Consider the following 19674-nt stretch of genomic DNA (forward strand, 5'->3'; position numbering starts at 1 on the left):
GAGGTGGCAGGTGCCCTGGCTGTGTGAACAGCTGGGAAGTAATGAAGAGGATTGGATTTGTCCTGGCTATAGATGCCACGTTGGTGGGTTTACTTTGGTTAGAGAGTCAGATGTTTACAACTCTTCTTTTTCAAGGTGGAGGGTCCGCCCTCTCTTAGACTCTTCCAGGGTTGGTTATGATCTTTAACGCTAGACACTTTCAAGTGAGTTCCCTTTTGTAGTAAAAGAGTCTTTGAGCAACAAAATTGCGCAAGATTAACATCCTGAAAGAGACAGATTATAGCTTGTGAAATATCTAGTGAGGACAAAGCTGCCAATTGCCCCAGTAACTTTACTTCTGCTTTTAAAAATCCTTTACATTCAATGAACAAAGAAACATTTCACAGCCTGAATGATCATTTGTAGTCTACAATTTCTCACCAAAAAACTTTCACTTTGTTGCCTGGTTCGTTGGTAATTTTGTTGAAGTAACTGAAAATGGAGATACTTAAAATGCTATTAGCTGCACACTTCCTCAGTTCTAAAACCAACAGACCTTGCTCATTGTATGTTCACTTCTCGGGTGGGTGGTAATGAAGAAAAATCCCTACACAGTTATTTTCTTTTGCCTTTGAAATATCACAGTACTTCTCTGAGGACATAATCCCTCTTCCTATGTCTGCTTTCTCAGAAGAATCTTCTGAACCGACTCCAGGCATTCCTTAAAGGAAGTGCCCAGGGGAGAGCTATTTGGATTTTCCCACTGTTACAATCTAACAAATTGGAAATAAAGTTCTTCAAATTCAGTTTCAGATTACTAAAATGTTAATTTCTTGCTTTATGCCTTCTATAAGGGCATAAATAAAGCATTGGTGTGATTAAAGTCCCCAGTCATCTTCTGAGGCTACCTATGATTGAATCAAAGCTTTGATGACATGGTTTTTTTCCAACACTGCTGTTAACTTTAGGGAAGCAGTGACTAGAAAGCAGTTTTAACAATTACTGGTTCTTATTGAATAACCCATTTGAAATAATAGTAAAAATTCTCTTAAATATTTATCACTTTAGTTTACTGATACACATCATGGTAGTTTTTATTTTCTTTATTCCCTTGTAATTTCCATTAACACTGATAGTTGCAGGTATGTAGTAAAAGGAGGATTTATCCTACCTATTATTGTGTAGTTAACTGATGAATAAAGCCATTTCATGCCATCAGTGATGCCTGTGCAACTCTATTATTGTCAGTAGGCTTGCACTGGTGTAATTAATGGGGACTCAGTAAACAACTGTGTTAATTGAAAGGCATTCATCTCTTTCTCTTAGCTTTGTTGATTCTACCATGCTAAGAGAAGTAAAACACTTGTAAGTAAGTAAAAAAACTTGTATTTGTTACTAAAGTAAACAGATATGATTAAATACCTGCGAGGAAAAGATCAGCTGAGGATAGAGATGTCACTTGTACAAATTTATGCTCTGATATATTATTATGTACAAATGGCACCTCCTTTCTCAGTAGAATTTGAGTGGTGGTATATCATGGATGAATTTAGCCTATTGAAGCTAACTGGATTGCACACCTATAACTAAGGAGGAATTTGGACACCTGTTATACTTGTCATTATTGCATTTCAATGTATCATAGTTCTTTCTTGGTCTTCCATAATGAGAAGTTCAAATTTCTGTAATTTAAAAAATATTTTAAGGATTAAAATTACAGAAACACACATATTGTAAGTTTGCCACGGGGCCGCCCAGAGGATTCAGGGGGCCTGGGGCAAAGCAATTTCAGGGGCCCCTTCCATAAAAAAATGTTGCAATACTATACAATACTATATTCTCATGGGGGCCCCCACGGGGCCTGGGGCAAATTGCCCCACTCCCCTCCCCCCGGGCAGCCCTGGTTTGCCATCAGTACTGCAGTGTGTAAAAATCCATTTACATTACAACAAAGTATATGCCTTAGTAAATATGTAATATTAAAAAGTTCACAGACTGGATAACTTTTGTTTGAGAATGTATGGCAGTGAAGGGATGTAGTGCAATTTCTTTCTTTTAGACCATCTTCAGTGTCTAAATAATAGTCTAATAGGATCATCAGGTTTCCTCATATACACCACATAATTCAGAAGAATACCTAAAAAGATTTTTCTCTTTATATTTCAGAAATTGATTGCATCATTTACATCTTTACTGAATGCTTAATACAGATAAAGAGGATGTATGTATATATTTGTATCATAGCAAAATAATACAAATAGAAAACAATATTACAAAGCCAGAACTAGTATGCCCAAGGCAGCAGTAGCTCAGACCTTTCAAAAGATGGTTTTAGGACTAAAATATGAGAGTTAGTAGCCTTTCATTTAGCATGCTCATTCTCCAAAAGATGTTTTAATAAAAGGAGTATTTTAAACCTTAATTTTGAACTTCTCTAGAGCGGTGCTTCTCAAAGTTGGGCTGCCTCTTCTTCAGGGAAAGCCTCTGGCGGGCCGGGCTGGTTTGTTTACTTGCCGCATCCAAGGTTCTGCCGATCGCGGCTCCCACTGGTCGCAGTTTGCCACTCCAGGCCAATGGGGGCTGTGGGAAGCGGCGCAGGCTGAGGGATGTGCTGGCCGCCCTTCCCGCAACCCCCAATCGCCTGGAGCGGCGAACCGCGGCCAGTGGGAGCTGCGATCGGTCGAACCTGCGGACATGGCAGGTAAACAAACCGGCCCGGCCCGCCAGGGGCTTTCCCTGAAGAAGCAGAGGACTGGCTTTGAGAACCACTGCTCTAGAGCACGAATCAAAAATGAAATATTCCACCAAATTGTTTAGCTCCTCATACCATGAGCAGTTTCTAAGCTTACAGAAAACTGGCCTCAAATTTCTCTAATCTATTTGTGGATTCAAATGTGTAGATTTTAATTTTCCTTAGTATACAGGTTATTGATATTGTAATGAGCAGCTTCAGTTTGATTCAAGGCCTACTACAAGATTCCGTTGTACACAAGTTATGAAGGGGCTATTTATGGCGATCATGTCAAGGCCTACTTAACAGCTTCTTAGTTCAAGGATCATTGACACAATACACCATGACTCTCTTGGCAATGTTATTGTCTGTTGAGGTAGTGCACTTGTGAGCATACACAGAGCCTATATGTTAAAGTTCCTTGTGAAATTTCTTATTTCAAACATATTAAGATAAGAAAAGAAATAAACAAATGTATATCTTTATTCATCAGTTATGCTTTGTACCAATGTACAATAAGATGTTACTATTTCAAAAATAAGAGCAAGATAGCTTGCAACCTATTCAAAGAGCATATACTAACAAAAATTAAAAAACAGAACAAAAATCCCCACAAAACCCCACAACTAAGGTGAGAGAGCTGTAGAGCAGAAACAGCAGAACATAATTTGAGTTTGTAAATGGAGGGGTTGGGTGAGCTGGCCTCTCCTGAACTAATCAGATTTTTACTGGGAAAAAAATGGCTTAGAGGCAGCTGATCCTTCTTTTTCAGAGCATTTTTTAAATGGAGTCCAGATATATTCAGCAAATTTTTCACTTCTACAAGCATACGGTTCTAATTAATTACATGGAGATAGGTCCAACACGTGTAGATTTTAGGGCCAGAATGTACCACTATGATTATCCTAACCGATCTCTGGTGTGACACAAAATTTCACATAGCAATTCTAGCAGTGGAGAGGAAATATTCTTTCCTACACTTAAGTGAACTCTATTGACCCCAGTGGGTTGTCATTGAACTAAGCATACCTTTAGTGAAGGAGACGTATATGCCAGTTATCTCCATTGTAAGCTTTTGAACTGCTGACCAATGTGACTGAATATTGAGAGACAGTCACTACAGGTGAGCCAGTGACCCATATAATAGTTATAAATAACTATCTTTTATATATTGCAAATAACTAATTTTAAATTACAGCTAACTACAAGTATCAGAGGGGTAGCCGTGTTAGTCTGGATCTGTAAAAAGCAACAAAGAATCCTGTGGCACCTTAAAGACTACAAGATGTATTGGAGCATAAGCTTTCGTGGGTGAATACCCACTTCATCAGACACATGTAAGCTAACTACAAGTGAGTTTTAAAGTTAATATCATAATGATAAAGAAAAATTATTAGCTCGGTGTTCAGCTTTTGGAAATCACTGATGGGAAAACAGTTTATATCCTTTTTTTTCCTCAAGAGAACTGAAACTTCTGGATTATGGAATTCAAAAGGAAGGTGATATTTAATATTGTTATTTTTACACAGAATTAGTTCCTATTATTTTTCTCTTACACACACACACACACACACACACAGTATATATGTGTATATATATATATAGAGAGAGAGAGAGAGAGAGAGAGGTTTTTTGGAGACAAAATGAGTAATCATGTTTTCTTCTGAAATCACATTGTTTCTCAGGGTACATCCCTGACTTTTACAACCTTAATCACTTGGGGCATGTCTTGAACTTTTAACCTTCTTTCCTAAGCTCTGATGCTGTGAATGATGGTCTATCCTACTTGACACACAACTAGATTGTAGTTCAAAGTGGATGTCAAACCCTATGGCACCATCTGAAGCAAAAATTTGGCTATCACTTAGGGATAAACCCATAAGATCATAAAGTTTTCTCCATTCCACTAATTCAGATTTCTCTAATAGATATTTATCTCAATTTTCACGTAACCCCTTTTCCACTACTACTAATTTTCACATAACGTGAATATAATTTTCAGACAGGATATGAAATTAATATTACAGTACTAAATGTGATCCTACTCATGACCTGCTATAAGTCAAATGTAAATAGCTTTCTTTAGCCTAGGGAAATACTGTACAAGTCTTGGAGCAAAGAGGTCCTGAATTATGTACCCACTCCTTCCATTGTTGCCTTTAATCATGTCTTGTACTTGATAACCCTTATTAAGCGAAACCTCATAGAAGGATGGTAAATGTCATTTAACCCCTGTTTAAAAATCTAGGAAATTCCACACAAAAAGCTTTAAATGAATGATAAGGTTGCATTGGTAAGCAGTCAAAAGTCAGGAAATGCCAATGTTAATGCTGTGTGCCTGATTTTTAACTCTGCCTTCTTAATAAGAAACTTTGAGGGCAAATCACATGACACATAAAAAATAGTTACACTTCTACATAAATTTAAATAATGTAGAATGCAATATAAATGCAATTATGTCTATATTTCTTCAGTGACTGAGCTACTAACACAAATGACTGTTCAAAGTCATATCTGTCTGCAAACAAAGTCTGTTCAATGCAGAGTTCATAGGTACTGATAACATTTATTTAAAGACAGTATTAATGGGTAAATTATCTGATGGCCAAATCTTGAGTGGTGCTGAGCACGTTCAGTTTCTGTTGAAGTCAGTGGGATTTGCATGTCCATATAATCTCTTAGAACAGTGGTCTCCAAAGTGGGGTGTGCGCACCCCAGGGGGTGCGCAAGACGATCCATTGGGGGGCATGGCAGGAGGAGTGCGGCCGGAGGGAGGGGGGAAAGGGCAGCTGGAGGAGGGAGAGAACGAGTGAGCTGGGAAGCTGCTCCTTCCTCCCCCGCAGGCAGGGCCACCCAGAATGCAGGGGCTTTAGGGGGCCGCAGGGCCCTGGGCTAAGGGGGCCCCAGGGCCCTGGGCTAAGGGGGCCCCGGAGCCCTGGCCTGCAGCTCTAAAGCCCTGTTTGGAATGCGACCCTGAGTCCTCCGACCCATGGAGGAGCAGGGGCAGCCAGCAGCCAGAAAGAAGCGGCGCTTTCCCCTTCAAAGCCAGCCGGAGAGAAGTGGCGCTTTGAAGGGGAAAGCGGCGCTTCTCTCCGGCCGCTGGCTGTGCGGCTGCCCCTGCTCCTCCTGAGTTCTCCAGCCTGTGCTCACAGGGCCGCATTCTGAAAGGAGTTTTAGAGCTGCTGGCCAGGGCCCCGGGGCCCCTAAAGTCCCTGCGTTCTGGGGGGCCCTGCCTGCCGGGGTCGGAGGGGCAGCTCCCAGAATCTTGGCTTCCGGAACCAGGGTAATGGGGATGGCGTTGTGTAGAGCCACCTGCACACCCCCTGCACCAAACAGGAGCTGCCCCAGGTAAGTGCTCTGCACCTCCTGCCTACACCAGCCCTGAGCCTCCTCCCAAACCCCCACCCTGAGCGCCCTCCCACACCCTAACTCCCTCCCAGACCCCCCACCCTGAGCCCCTTCCTGCACCCTAACCCTAATCCAGACCTTCGAATTGTGTTAAACCAAGATTTTCAGAAATAATAAAGCATATTCAATCACATTGCTCTCATTAAAAATATTAATATTTTTGTGAGAGCAAAAAGGTTTTTTGTACCGTTAATAAATATATAACAATAAAATTATTTTAAAAATATTGTTTATTTCATCTTTATCTCATCCTTTTTTATTTCTATTTTTTTATAATGTATATAATATACTAGCATAGTAGTACATGTATATAATTTATACATAAATAAATATACATATATTGGAGGGGTGTGCTCAAAATTTTTTTACTGATAGGGATGCGTGATCAAAAAAGTTTGGAGACCACTGTCTTAGCAGATGGCTTGAAATCTAAGATATACTGGAATGCCATAACAGTGAAATTAGCGGTGTGAGTATTACAAGATGTGTATATAAGATTTTAGAAAAAAAAAAGTTTATGATATTATTTGAGAAGTAATGTGGAGTTGTGTGATTACTTCTGTTGTACAAAGGGACAGAGTTAAGGTTACATTTTAAACTTTAAAGTTTCCTAATTTCTGAGTCCCTAGCAGTGGCTGACAGTCATCCCTGTGCCCCTTTCATATATAACAAGGGTACGCAACCTATGGCATGCATGCCAAAGCCAGCACGCGTGCTGATTTTCAGTGGCACTCACACTGCCTGGGTCCTGGCCACTGGTCCAGGGGGCTCTGCATTTTAATTTAATTTTAAATGAAGCTTCTTAAACATTTTAAAAACCTTATTTACTTTACATACCATAATAGTTTAGTTATATATTATAGACTTCTAGAAAGACACCTTCTAAAAACGTTAAAATGCATTACTGGCACGTGAAACCTTAAATCAAAGTGAATAAATGAAGACCCAGCACACCACTTCTGAAAGGTTGCTGACCCTGATATATAATTTCATTGAGGTGGGGAGGGAGTAACAAGTTGGCAGGTGCCTTCTCTCATTTCCTGATTAAAACACTGACAATAACCAGAACTCAAGAATCAGGTATATGGATATCTGTAGTAATTTTTACTTGCTTCTGTGGATTTTAGGAAAAGTAAAACCCTGTAACTGCAGAGTAATGTGGTTTTTTACAACATATTCTTCAGCACTACATAATGACTGAAAACTGCACCAGGTGAGTGATCACAAAATATGTAATATGGCAACTTGCAGAAAAAAATTCTACTGATTATTAACCTGATGCTTTAGATTCCTAGAATGGTAAAGACACTGATATGTGTAATCTCATAACAAATTTTCATAAGGACCTGATCTTTCTGTCCTTGGGCTAGATAATGGTGGAAGTTACAACAGTATAAATCTAGAGTGACTCTCTTGATTTCAGTGTAACAGAGATCAAAGTCTGATCCAAAGAGTATAGTCAGAATTTTGCCTGAGAAATGAACGCAGGGCCAAGCTTTACATTTTCAGCGGTCAGTGCTTATGTATCGTTTTAAGAACAACCATATGCAGTGCATTGAAAAGCTGTTGAAATGGAAAATATAATAATAGTACTTACAGTGATCTGCACTGTCACAGCAAAGTAACTATTTAAACTAGAGACTACTTCAACTTTCTAGTTCTCATTTAGTATGAATATCAACAGAAAACCAGAGTGAAAAAACTTGAGAATGATGCAAAATATATTTTGACAGGAAACCCTTCTCTTGCAGTGATACAGTGCATTTGGTCAGTGTTCTGTTGAGTGTATGTGGGGCAAACCAAACATGCAGTCACAGCTTCAGCCAGAAAACAATTACACTGTACTTAAAGTATTCAAACATCTGTCATAATAATCACCCACACTACTTTAAACAGCAAGGAGAGAGGACATGTATACTGTTGACTTTTCATGACCAGACTGAGATAAGTAATAAATATACACAATTGTATTTACCGAGATAGTACATTAACTGTTGGCACTATCACTTTGACATAATGGTTTGATACTATCACTCGCTCCTTTAAAAAAAATTATACAAAAGATAAAACTAGTATATTGCAACAATTGGAAAGCAACTGTAAACACATTTCTTATGCTATTTGCATTTTTATAGACGTGCAAAGTATTGCTATTTAATTTTAAATATAAAGGCAAACTGACACTTCTTCAGATGATCTATAAATTAGTTTCTTAAAGATTTAACTCAAAATTAAATTGTACCTTCATAATACACAGCATAGCTCTGAATTAACCTCTTTCGCATTATATTGGTTTCTATGTTTTGTAATTTTTGTTTGGGTCCCCTCAGAGTATTGCCTACAATGAGGTGAAAGTAAAGGCCAGACGAGCAAGTTATATTCCCTAGCTACTGTCAGATTGTTTTGTGCTTTTGTTCCATAGGAGGTGGCTGTGCTGTTTCCTCCCTGTAAAAAATAATTTCAGGGGTTGCCAGAAAATGGTGTTTAAACTGCTCTTGCACCAGCTCAGCCAGTCATGGGAGTTCATTCAAAGGCCAAGCCTTTGCTTAAGGACAAGCAAAAGTAGCAATTGCCACCTCCACTCAAGATGTGTTACACTTATATCAAGGGGTCCAGAGCCAGTCTTCCCGGTTCTTCTGTCTGTCTGCTCTCCAGACACAAGACTAAAATCAGTTGTTTGTTCTGGGAATCAGCAGACAGAATTATTTGTATGAGGGAACTGTATTCTCCACCCCTCTTCTACCGAATCTTCTTTATCTCGCCACCGCAAAGAAACAGTGGTGTATTAAATTCATCCAATGAATGGCAATACTACCTTTACAATGTCTTAACATTGTTCATCATACTGAAGGACCAGATGTAGCTTTGATATCTAAACTCTGTTATATATTATATATGTAATAGAGTGTATATGCACTATATTTATTTACTAGGATTTATCTGGGGATTTACTACAATCTAGCCTCATCTCCAGGCAGCTCCAATTACTTAACAAAACATCGTAAACAATAGTTCAGTTTTTCCAATATATAGGCCCACAATTTGTTTGTCAGTAGACTCTCCATTGGAGGAGAAAAAACAAAGCTCCTGCTATACCTTTTTATTGTCTACAATCCCACCACTAAGAAATCCACATCTTTCCTAAAGCCTTGCAAAAAGATGATTTTTGTGATGTACCTGGAAAATTAACAAATTAAGGCTCCAGGGCGCCAATTGTGTTGTTATCCTTACAATAGGAACAGTGTGAGGATAGATATAATTTTAGTGATTCCTAATAGCTACAGTAAGTCTTTGAATATATTATGGGCCTTTCCACTGAAGTCAATAGAGTTACTCTAGAATAAAAGTGATGTAATGGACTGCAGGATCAGTCCCAGGATGTTTCTAGAAGTCTGAGCGTCATCAACTCACCTGACCCCTTGAATGTCTTACTAAACACTACTATTAGTATTTACATATGACACTGTCCATATGACAAATTGTGGGACCATATAGTAAATTGCATTGTACTTCTGGCAGCCTCACCTGCGCTCTGCCTTCTGATAAATTTCCAAAGGATTTATCCTAACATTCTAATTGTCTGAGTAGTTTCAAACAGTCATTCATTAAATAGGGAATATATGGTAGTTTGGTGTGGTATAAAAGTTTTTAAAGCTTTACAAGCATGGGTTTGGGACAGTTGTAATACTCATGAATATTATAAATGATTGTGTGTGTGTGTAACAGAAAATTAATGATTAAAATATACAAAGTTGGAAAAAGTTACTTTTTGAAGGGGACATTCAACTTTGATCATATTTTGAATAAACTAACACACAGGTGCTTGCTTTCTCTTGTTTAAACTTATCTGCAAGTAATGATGGTAAAGATAATATCGAAAAGCCCATTTACTGCTCAAGTCTCCTCTTCCTGCAAGATCTCTAGGGGCTATATATATAATATGCTCATCTTTATTATAGACTGTAGGTCTGTTGGAATAACTAGTGATACAAAATTATGTTTCTCCAGTGAGAGTGCTCTTAAAATTGTGTGGTATTACATCAATGCACAATATGTATCTTAGCAAAAACTCTTAGCAGAAATTCATGCTGTCACCTATTGGGAGACAGGGAGATGAATAAAATATTGGAAGCAAGCTATTTCTGTTCCTTTCATGATTTTACTCTAATTAGTTAAGAAAGAGTTCTATTTTATTTAAATAACCTGCTCTCTACCATAGCATTCTTTTGGAAGTGGTCATTTATTAAAATTATTGAGCAAAGCTTCACAAAATGTGGATTTGCTCTGATCTGAACATTTTATGTGTCACTGCTGCCGCCAAGTGACAGGTTTGGAGGACATAAAATTCATTGCAGTTTGTAACTGCAGTATCCAAATAATCCCCTGTCCTCCTACCTCACTCCAGACCCTCCCCTTTCACCACCTGCACAGAGACAACCTTCCAAGGCTATGCATTCAGATTAGCCCTTTTGTGAGCCCTGTTGTTATTTAAGCAGTGGACCAGGATACACGGAGAAAATATAAATACACTAGGCATTTATAGCTGTATAATATTCTCCTCCCAGGATTCATGTCTGCGGGAGCAAATGACATGTGGGACTAAAGAAACTGAGAAGAATATTTCCATATCTGGATGTGTGTGTTAACTTTTTTTTTAATCCCATGCAAACTGCTAATTTGTTGAAAGTGGCCCTCAGAAAGCAAAATGACACATCTGGGGAGCTGGGTGCACAGTAAACTTATTATATATAGACATAGATGCATCTATATGCATCAGCTGCTTCTCTTTTGCAACCTCATTCTTGAACTGTGCTAAGAGCTTTTCAATTGCAGTGACATTTTCAGCCAAAGACGTAGTAGTTGGTGCAGAGCAGTGTTTTACAGGCAATTACTTTATCTGATCACTGGTGCAACCCCCCCCTCAAAAGGGACCAAAGCGATCAAGTTAAATCATTACACAAAGCCAAGAGAAACAGAGGGATACACACACAGAGAAAAAGGGTCTCATCTCATTAGCTGGTGTCTGTGCTGCCGGGTCCAGGGATGCACACAATGAGGCTGGTCCTTTAAGACAGTGCTGTGTGAAGTTGCCTCCTGTAGCTGTTGACAGCTCTGAATCCTCCCTTCCAGAGCTCATTGTGGCCACAGTGGGAGGCACCTGCAGAAAATGTGACAAAGCGAGGCAGGGAGCAAGAGCTTTTCAATGAGCTCCCCAGCTGGAGAGAAGAAGCCACACTGAACAGCTCGACTGGGAATGGGCATGTGAGGGAAAAGGGGGTCAAACATGGGCACCTTAGCACTATCGACTTTCTAAGCACTGTACAGTTCAGGTTTCTGACATCTCTTAACGTGCTTTTCTTCTGTTTGCTTAATATGCTGAGGTATTTAGCTTAAAAGCACTAAATGCTCCATTATGATGGGCAAGTTGTCCTACCCACTGATTATTGTCAGTAAGTAGTTCTTGCAGCATTTCGTCTCCCTTTACACTCCTAATCTGGGAAGGCAGGTAGGAATTTTTCCTCCTTCAGCTTCTTATCAATTATGAGCATTTTGAACACTAGTCAAAATAAGCTACCTGTTTGATTTACCGTGATTACAAAGCAAAGACCAAACAAGGCTGGCTGGGTCTACCTACAGAGAAGAATTTCCAGAGTTGCATTATTTTATTTTTTTTAAAGAAATAGACATGTAAATTATTTAGTATATATTTCCAAAGTGGCTTGGGGGGCCCCTCCTAAAAATATTGATTGATAGCTACTGCTAAAACCTTTAGAAAACATAGTGTATATGTGAAATACCTTCTTTATAAAGTGATATATGGGTAAAAAGAGCAAAGTATTGTGTGTGTGCGTCTACGCGTGCATGTGTATGTTTCCATGCTCTCTGTTTCTATAAATAAGTCTGGGAATCTCTTATTATTTTTGTATATTGCAGTAGAACCTATAGTCTTAAGAATCTAAGAAGATTAGGCCTGATGCTGCAAACACTTCTGCACTTTGGCAACTTTGCTCAATAAAGTTGTGTTTAGTACAGTGGGTTCTGATTGGGGACTCTAGGCCCTATTGTAATATAAAAATAAGATTCCCAAACTTGTTTTACATACACAGGTAACAATTGTAACAATAAGAAAGTGGGGAGAGGATGATTGTGAGTAAATGGCAAGAAAATGCAGTGTTATAGGCTAGCTATAAAATTTTAAATTGAATCCCATGTACCTACCCATTATACATAAGTCATGTATATACACATCAGATGTTCCAGTTAGGAATCGGGGCCCCAGGCACTGTGTGCACACACAACTGAAAAGGACAAATACATAAAGATGCAGACATATGAACACACATGCACCTATTTGTTTTTTCTCTTTTTATGTTTATGCCAGCCTGGGACACTGCTTTTCGCGTGTCGCGGCTAGGTTAGTTGTGTTTAGTTCTATTTGTAAACACCCCCCCCCCACCTCCCCTGAAAAGGTAAGAGATTGTCTCATCATTTCAGGGCTTGTTTATGCTTTGAATGTATCTAGTTCCCTTGGAGAAACTCTTCCCTACATCCCAAGCCCCCTTTGGAGAAAACAAGAGAACTATTCATGCAAAAAAGAGTGAGTGGGTGTGGTGGGGGTGGGGGAGGATGCCACCGACAAACCCTATTGAAATGCACTGGCTGTTCATTTACATTCACACTTTTTAAAATAAAAATGTTAACTAATGATGTTAAATGCTTTGCCAAAGGTCTTGGCGGGTCAGTTGCAGAAGTGCCATTTCTGCCTAATTAGGGCTCTTGTGTGAGCCTGGGGGCCTCTTGATACAGCGGGTGACAAGCCAGGAGCTGACAGCTTCAATCGGCTCCAACGGGAAGGTTGTGCCGGTCATGTTTTCCAACTCAGCCAGGTGTTAGCTGAATGTGGGGGGGCCTTGGCGAGACCTGAGCTCTTGTTTGATCTCCCTTTCTTTGACTCGCTCTATTTCGAGCTCTTCCCTTTGCCTGGCCCGTCTCGTGTCAAGGTCAAGAATGGGCTTGACTAAATCGGCAATTTCGTTTATCTCTGGGAGGTCATTAGCAGCCCTCCAAATAAACCTTGGGTATTGGTGCAGAAACAAAATGGGCTCCAGAAACCAGGCACTGCATCGTCTAAATCTAAAAACAGGTGAAAGGAATGAATGCAGATGTCCAGAAAAAAATCTCTTACTTATCTATCTTTAATAGATATAAGTAATAATACCAGCACTTATTACATACCTCTGCCAAGGCACCCTGGATGCTGTACAGTTTAAAGGCTGTCACAGTCATGAATAATGATCTTACATTTATATAACCTTCATTTTGAGACCACACAAAGAACTGCAACCCAATATTACTTTCAGAAATCAAAATAAAACCTTCCCATTCTTTTGTCAAGACTCTTATCCCTCCACCTCCTGCTGGAATACTGTCTCTCTCTTTCTCTCTCTCTTAGATGTCCTGACATGTGTTAGACATATAAATTAGATTGTAAACTCATTGGGGGCAAGAACTTCCTTACTTTGTGTTAGTGTAAATCACTGGTGCTTTGAGTTCAGTAGAGCTACACGGATCTGCATTAACTGAGAATCTGGCCCTATATCTTGAAAGCACAAGGCACAAGAGTGATATTTTATAAATAATAATCCTGAGAGATACTGATGGCATAAAATATTAGAATAAAACCCAGATTAGCCTAAATTTGCTTATCCAATTTCACAAATTCTTAATGATTTGCATTGGAAACTCTTCCATTGAAGAAATTGTATTTCATGTCCCCCCGCACTGTTTGAATAATCCAAACTTCACTGCATGTAGGAATCACTGTGTACACTACTGAAATGCAGCCAGCTATGGGGTAAACAGTTTAACAGCACAAAGCAACACCATGCAATAATTTAGGTCTGGAAATTATTAAAAAAGCTATATCCTGTCTTGTTGATTGCATGCATAATATACAACGGCAATGATTTTTTTAAATGTTAGGTAGGAAGAATGTAATTGGAATTAGAACATTGAGTTTTATATCTTTACTCCTTTAAAAAAATGTCCCTTGAATTCCCTCTCCCATCCAAAAGGCCTTATTGGAAAACTCGGGAGGTGCACCCACCCACTTCTAAAGGCCCCTCCCCCAGCACAGGGGAGGGATCACTGAACCCAGGAACCAATTGATCGCGTGGGACAACTAATGAGAAAACAGGGAGTGGCATGACGGTCAAAGGTTCAAAACAAGGGTACTGGATGGGGACACCGAGCAGAGAACCCCGGATAGCACCCACTGCTGCTCAAAGGTGTCTAGGGAGCCAGCGGACACTGCCCAGTGGAACTCTGCCTGGAGGCATGAGACCAGGGAGGAATGGAAATAGCCCCCACAGTCGCAGAGCACCCCTTTGGCCAACATCCTCCACCTGGTATTATAGGCGATAACTTTGGCCAGAGCCGGGAGGAGGTTGACGGGAAGGTCTAGCGACTTCGTGGGGCCACGGATAGGGTGTGTGAAAATGAACAGGTGTGGGGAAAAGTGCAGCCAGAACCTCAACAAGAGGTTCTGGGGGAGCTGGAATAGGGGCTGCAACCTGGCGCATTCGAGGTAGGCATGCACCACGTTTTCCCTCACGCCACAGAAGGGGCAGGCCTTGGGTATGGGGGTGAACCGCGCCAGATACACGCCCGTGATCACGGCTCTGTGAAGGAACCGCCAACTGATGTCCTTGGTGGGCTGTGGGACCAAGGTGAAATAAAGGCTGGTCCACCGGGGCTCCTCACCCTCCACAGGCAGTAAGGCAAGTCTGCCAAATTCAACTCTGGGAAAAACAAATACAATTCCATTGTATGTAACAAAGTTGTACCTGTAAAACAGTGGGAAATTGAAACCATAACCCAAATGGATTTGCAGGGGCAATGTATCTTATGGCAGCAAAGTCTATGGAGTGAAACACCAACATTCTGCTCCTGAAAGTAATTCAGTTCTCATACCCTATGAAATGCTCTCATCCAATAAGGAGCACTATCCTTAAAGCAGCACGATGATTCTAAATGAGGAAAGCCAAGGGTTCATATATTCGTTTTATCAGGACTGTACTACAGTGTTGACAAAAGAGATGTTGATATTGTTATTAACGTGAAGAGGTAACTGCAAGATCTGCGTATTTCAGGAGTTGTTTTATCCAGCCACGTTAGAAAAAATTCTCAGATTTACACAGGGGGTCCAACATTCATTTCATTGTCATTAATAATAGTCCAGCATACAGAACAGATGCAATTCAGGCAAGAGAGAGCCATGGTGCAATTTGCAGAGGGGATTTTTTCCTTTCAACTGGACTATGTTGGAAAAGTATTTTTGCTTGTGTTGTAGATGTAGTGCTCAGTGTCCTGGAGGGCATTGAAATCAAAGACACGGAAGCTGACTGCTCAATATTACTGTAATATTCATTGTTCCAGCATCCTGAATAGAGGTTTAGCCTTCCCACAATAGATTTGGGCCTTTCTGGCCAGTTGATAAACATGGCATTGAACTGGTTAGCTGCAAAGTAAAAGCAATGGATTCTTCTCCATTAAATGTTCAGTTAAATACAGTGGTGGTCACTTGTTTGAATCATCATAACCAGCTGCATGTTGTCTGATTTCTTCACGTACAGTACCAATATCTAGACTTGTATAAGTGATCTTAGTTAACATCAGTTGGAGTTAGTTCCTCTTCCAGGCATATACCTAATTCCTTTAACTGAAATGGAAGGTACATGTGGTGGTTTATCTGATGAGCACTGAAAAACATGCTGCATGCTTTCTAGGTGTTTACAGTACACAGGAGCTTGTTGCTGAACAGTTATGTCAGCTCCATACACCAATGTGAAGGAGAAGCGGTGGCCATGCAAACCATTTTCTACGCGATGAGTCAGGTTGGCTTTAATTTATATATTTTTATTTAGCAAAATACAGATCAACATCAATGTTCTTTTTTGTATGATCCATGTGTGGAGAGTTCAAGGAGGCATATTGTCTTAACCTTAGACCCCACAGGTAATCTGTACAAAAGGTCATACTGCTGCAGCCTAATCTAATATAGTTAGCTTTTTGTAAAGTTGGTGCATATAAAAATCTAGTCACCATGTTTTAAGCTGAAAACCTTGGACAAACTAAACACAATGGGCTGTGTTAAGGACAGAGTGCTAGCCTTTAATTGAATTTTCTTTCCATTTGTGGGTTCAAAACAGAACCTTGAATTTACTTCAACTGTTTTATCTTTAAATTTAACTGCATGTCCCAGTTGAATTTGAAAATACCTACATATATACTGGTCCAACATAGTAGCAATCTGATAGCTTTCCTCTGTTGATAGCTATGTCATGTGTGCATTGGTCTGAGAAGTCATTTGATTATTTACTATTGCTTTTCAGTATAACAATTTCTTCTCCATTTCTGCTGTGTAAGTAAAAAAGAAGCCCCTTTCTGTGAGTATTTTCAAAGTAAGGTCTTTTGTAAATGAACATAACAAAGCAGACGTGTAGGGTTAAATCATGTTACGTGGAGGGAAAGGAAGGAAAGCCGTGCACAGCTGGAAGCATCCTCTGCCACAGGAATCTTTATAGCCAGGAGAGATCCTTATTGCTGGGGGGTAGGGTAGTATTTTGCTGAGGTTGGGACAGCCCAAGCCTGACAGTTGCCATAGACTGCAGCATATGCACTAGCTCTCTGGTGGGGCTAGACATGGCCCTTGGGGATGTCGTGTGCATTAGCCAATCCACTCACTGTCTGGAATGCTGTGGAAAGGTGGTGCCAAGCTGATTTGTGAGGAGATAACTTTCTGTGCAGTACAGGACTGAACACTGAGGGCCTGATCCAATTCCCGCTGAAGTTAGTGGGAATACTCCCACTATCTTGAGCCAAAAATGGTTCAGGCCCTTAGTGAATTTACATATATATTTTTTTCATGTTTTAGATTTTATTTGCATTTTGGTATGGAATCAGCAGAATCTGTTATGAGGTTCTGAAGAGGACATAAGGGGAACAGATTTCTTTCCTCCAGATGGAAGCTTTAAACAACAGGGAATAATTACATGGAAATGCAAGAATCCTCAGGTAACTTATTGGATTTTATCTGCCTGATCTTTGCATGATGTGAACAGATCGACCTGGCCCTGAACTCTCTTGGCAGCTTCACGGAATGATTTAAACAAGATCAGCTAAAACAATTATGCTAGATGGGTTTTAATGATCAAGGAAACCAATTCATCAGCGTGTCTCCCATTGGTACTTTCATTCTATTGCCATACACAATCTGACTTTATAGACTGGATACTTCTTTTGTAGATCAACCCATTAAAAATCATTTTAAAAAGGCTTTAGAGCTCAACTGATAATTTGCCACATGAAATAAATATTTTAGAGTAGGAGCTACTGCATATGATGCACAAGTGGTAACCCTTCAGCAGTATACCATTATTAATAATGAGTTTGATTTGCTGGATTATTATTGTCTTTTTAAGGACAGATAATGTGCTCAGCAGTGTACAAGGCAAAATGAGACCATTCCTGCCCTGAAGAGTGTCTGATTCCACCCCTCACCCACACCTCTGATTGTCTTGGACCAGGCCCTGAATCCCTTGCTGGACTCCTCCATGTGCCTGACTCCAAGGGCCTGTAAACAGTTGATGCAGCTGCACACGGTAATGAGGAGAAATCTCTTCTAGGCCTCAGACCCATACTTCCATCCTCCCCTTCTATTCACTTTGCCTGCAAAGTCTGTTGCTAATCCACCTGCTGAAGGCACAAACAGTTGCATCCTGGAACCTGGACTACATTACACACTTATGTCGGTATAGCCACGTCGCTCAGGAGTGTGGAAAATCCACAGTGCGAGTAATGTAGTTATATTTACCTAACCCCCAGTGTAGAGAATGCTATGTTGACGGGAGGGCTTTCCTGTCAACATAGCTACCGCCTCTCGGGGAGGTGGAGTACTGATTATGCTGACTGAAGAAACTCATCAGTGTAGGCAGTGTCTTCACTAAGCAGTACAGCTGTGCTACTGGAGCACTGTAAGTGTAGACAAGCCTTGAGAGGTGGACAGAAAATTATCTGGCACATCTTCAAAAGATTTAGGTATGTCTCCATCTGCTGGTTGGGAGGAATTGTAATCCAAGGATCTAGGCTGGTACAGAAGTTCAAACGAAAATTAGTTTTTCTGGAGTGGATAGGTGTTTCCTTATATAATCCAGATGTAATAATTTATAACATTGAAATATCTTGTTTTATATGGTGTCAATAAGATTTTTTACAGCTATGTATTTGGCCAATAGGTTAAAATGGTTTTTAAAAAACAGTGAAACAAGCTACAACTTTTTTCAAAGCCTGAAAAACATCCACTGTATTGCAGAAAGTCACTGATACAGAAAATCTGTAATGAAATTATTCTACAACATTCTCACTCTATCTTAGATCATCTGGCAAGATAAGAATAGAAGCAGGACTTCTCATTGTCTTTATCTAAACTTTAAGGGGTGCATTGTGAACAGAGGGTATTCCAGCTGAACATAATACATCAAATTCCAGAATGAGTAGAGTCTGTGTTGTCTAATTAATTAGATTCCATGACAGTTAATTAAGTGATGACATGCGGTTGCGAGTAGTATATGAGGCAATAAATGGCTGCTTTTAGCCTTAACCAGACCTGAAAGTCATTTGTTGTAACTATGCTAATGTAGCTATATTAGGGGGAAATTACACACAAACATAGTAATGAAGATAGTTTAAGATTTTAATGTTTTTAAACAGGAGAATAAACAGTAAGACCAATGATAATATATATAAGATCAAATCTTGTAGACCTTACTCAAGCAAAATGCATGTTTAAGGAACATATTCTGGTGAATTTACACAAACATCCTCTTTGAGGTTAACATGACTACTCCACATGAGGAGTAAGATAGCAGGTTCTAGCCCAGAGTCAACTGGAAATTTGCCTAGATAAGGAATAAAGATTGCAGAATTTGCTGCTATTTTTTCTGTTGCTTTCATGTTATACACTAAAATGAATAAATAAAGGGTGAGCAAGCACTTCTCCCGAGTGTCTGCCTTCTTGCACTCCCAAATCAAAGTTTTAAATTTTTTAAATTACTCCCAAATGCTTATGGTTGCAAAGGTACTGTGAACCGTGTGAGTATAATCAATGCGGTGATGTCTACCGAAGTCTGCAGAGTGCTTGTAAAAATAGTTTTGAGATCTGTAAACGTCTTCCTTTCATTTCAATGGGGTGTTGATGCTGAAGCCTATTGATAACATTTTAATGTGTCAGCATTAGCTATTTCACTGTTGATAAAATCATGCAGAAATAAAAGGATCATAGCATAAAGATTTGCACAATTTGCTGGGACTGGCATCTAATTTTGCATGAGGAGAGGGTGGAGTGTGGCTTATGGATGGACGTTTTTTTTTTAATCTGAGCTTTGCATGCAGTGCACTGCCATCTTGGAACTGAGGCTCGGCTATGAATCTGCTGGGTCCAAATACGCTGCCAGCTTGTATGCAATGGTATAATCCCATTTTGCTTTCCATAACCT

At 39.8% G+C, this 19674-nt stretch overlaps 1 long non-coding RNA gene across 2 annotated transcripts; it reads left to right on the forward strand.

The window, feature by feature from the left end:
- The first annotated feature begins 6493 nt into the window (after positions 1-6493).
- LOC123374789 lies at positions 6494-17261 on the forward strand. Of its 2 annotated transcripts, none has more exons than XR_006581201.1 (4): positions 6494-6587; positions 7246-7331; positions 15907-16014; positions 17055-17261. It is a non-coding gene; the product is annotated as an uncharacterized LOC123374789 (long non-coding RNA). The 2 variants fall into 2 exon arrangements; XR_006581202.1 differs by lacking the exon at positions 17055-17261 and adding an exon at positions 16513-16924.
- The last annotated feature ends 2413 nt before the right edge of the window (positions 17262-19674 follow it).

This window comes from Mauremys mutica, chromosome 7 (assembly GCF_020497125.1).
Source record: "Mauremys mutica isolate MM-2020 ecotype Southern chromosome 7, ASM2049712v1, whole genome shotgun sequence".
NCBI lineage: Eukaryota > Metazoa > Chordata > Testudines > Geoemydidae > Mauremys > Mauremys mutica.